This window comes from Henckelia pumila, chromosome 4, assembly GCF_033568475.1.
Source record: "Henckelia pumila isolate YLH828 chromosome 4, ASM3356847v2, whole genome shotgun sequence".
Classification (NCBI taxonomy): domain Eukaryota; kingdom Viridiplantae; phylum Streptophyta; class Magnoliopsida; order Lamiales; family Gesneriaceae; genus Henckelia; species Henckelia pumila.
Genome location: NC_133123.1, coordinates 93,315,432 through 93,318,202, shown reverse-complemented (window position 1 = coordinate 93,318,202; position 2,771 = coordinate 93,315,432).

Genomic DNA, 2,771 nt, shown 5'->3' with positions numbered 1-2,771 from the left:
CTCAATTTCTTCTCTAGTTTTCTTCTTTTCTTTGAATTTTTATTGATTTGGTGATGAATCGTTGTAGCTAAACTTTTTAATACTTGGTTGAGGGAGACGAAACCTTGATATATTTTGTTCGTGAGATTCGATTTGTAGTGTTTAATCTTTATTAAGTATCAATCTTTGATCTGTTTGATTTCATGTTTGTATGCGAGATTTTAGGATTGGCCATCTTAGAGTTTTGTATTGCGAACGATAGCTAAATTATAATTCAAATCCGTAATTGTTTGAACAATCTAATTTGCGAAGCAACTACGTTTGATATTTTCTGCTATTGAATTTGTTAAATCGTAGGATCAATTATTGACTAGGCTAAATACAACTGCTGGTGTTTGTGTTGTCTACGTTCGTTAGTTTTACTAGTTTGAATGCTACCGTGGATTTAAATCTAGATTTCTGTTATCGGGTTAATTTAGAATGTTGTTTTCTAATTAACTAAAAATACGGTGAAACAGGAATTTAGTTTTCAGTGACGAATATTTAATAGGATTAATTATTTTTAGGGAATCGATGATTGAATGAATGAATATCAAGGGTGTAGTCGAACGATACCAAGTCTCGCCTCTTATTGATTTCTCCAAGTTTATTATTCAATCTTGCATGTTAGTGAATTTTAATTGTTTAAAATTTTCAGTAGTTAATCTCAAACTTCAAAACCCCCTTTTATTTATTTAGAACACATTAAATTTACCTTTCCTCGTGGGAACGATCCCTACTCACACTACTGCATTATTTGTTTATCTGATTGAGTCGGGTAATTTGGGCGTGACACGATTAAGCGCTACCAAATTTTGGCGCCGTTGCCAGTGATCGGTGTTAATTTATTGTGTTCCTTTTCTTTTCTTTTTGTTTTGATTAATCTCACTCTCTTCTCTTTTCTTTGTTCCTAGTTCTCTCTAGTTCATGCTTTCAGGTGATCTTGCTGACGAAGACTTTCTCTACGATCCGGAAATTGAAAGGACTTTGCATAGGCGAAGGATAGAACTTCGTAGGCAACAACAAGAAGCCGCTGCTCGAGCTGCTTTTCCGGAAGAAGAAGAAATGGCTGCTAATGCTAACCTGAGTCTTAGACAATTGGGCACTCCTGATCCTAATCAACAACCTTTATGCATTACTTTTCCTACATTAGAAAATAATGCTACTTTTGAGCTTAAATCTGGATTAATTCACTTACTACCTTCCTTTCATGGTCTTGCAGGTGAGGATCCAAATAAACACTTGATGGAGTTTCACGTGGTCTACACGAATATGAAACCCTATGAGGTGACAGAGGAGCAAATTCAGCTGAGAGCTTTTCCTTTCTCTTTGAAGAGTGCTGCTAAGGATTGGCTATACTACTTACCCTCTGGCTCCATCACAACTTAGACGGAGATGAAAAGAACCTTCCTGGAGAAATACTTTCCAGCCTCTAGAGCTGCGAACATCCGGAAGGAAATATATGGTATCAAGCAATACTCGGGAGAATCACTGCATGAATACTGGGAGCGGTTCAAGAAGCTTTATAGCTGTCCGCAACACCAGATAAGTTAAAATCAATTGATCCAATTTTGCTATGAAGGTTTGTTACCTCATGACAGGAGTATGCTAGACGCAGCCAGTGGAGGAGTTTTTGTGGACAAAACTGTGGTACAGGCAAGATATTTAATAGAGAACATGGCTGCCAATTCTCAACAATTTGGCACCATCAGGAATGAGCATCCACCAAGGAAGAACAACGAGGTAAATGTATCTTCCCTTGAACAACAATTAATTGAATTGACAACTCTTGTGCGTCAGATGGCTATAGGGAATGGACAGACTGCAAAGGCATGTGGGATTTGTGCTGCAATGGGACATGCTACTAATACGTGTCCCACACTTCAAGAAGAATCAGTTGAACAGGTCAATGCTATTGGAGGATTTCCTGGACCACCCCAGAGGAAATATGATCCATACTCCAACACATACAATCCTGGTTGGAAGGATCGTCCAAATCTAAGATATGGGAATCCTCAAGCAAACCAATCGGGGCCTCAAGCACCACCACATAATCAAAATTATAGGCCGCCGTATCCTCAACAACAACAGCAGCGCCATCAGATTCCAAGCCCGAGTGAGTTCCTTGAAAATATTGTTAAGGATCTTGCAACTAACACTGTAGCCTTTCAACAGGAAACAAGAGCAAGTATCCAAAACTTGAACACCCAGATGGGACAGCTCGCCACCGCAATTAACAAGCTAGAAGCACAGCATTCCAATGCTTTACCATCTCAAACAATTCCAAACCCAATAGAAAATGCAAGTGCAATCACTCTAAGGAATGGGAAGGAGTTGACGATCACGGAAAAAGAAGTGGAGGCTTCACCCAAGGAGAAACCGCAAGAAGAGTCGAAATCGACTGATGGAGAAGCATCCAAGGAGGAAGCGCCAAGAGGTAAGTTTCCTTCACTTTCTGAATATAAGCATGTTGCCCCTTTTCCCTTAGCACTAAAAGAGTCTAGAAAAGATGAAGGGATAAAGGATCTTTATGAGACTTTTTGTAGATGTGAGGTGAATATTCCGCTGTTAGATGTTATTAAGCAGGTGCCTTGATACGCGAAGTTCTTGAAAGAACTGTGCACAACCAAGAGGAAACAGACATTGAAGGGTTTTCAAAAAGTGGAACTTGGTGAGAATGTATCTGCTGTGATCCAAAGAAAATTGCCCGCAAAATGCAAGGATCCAGGTATGTTTTCTATCCCATGCACCAT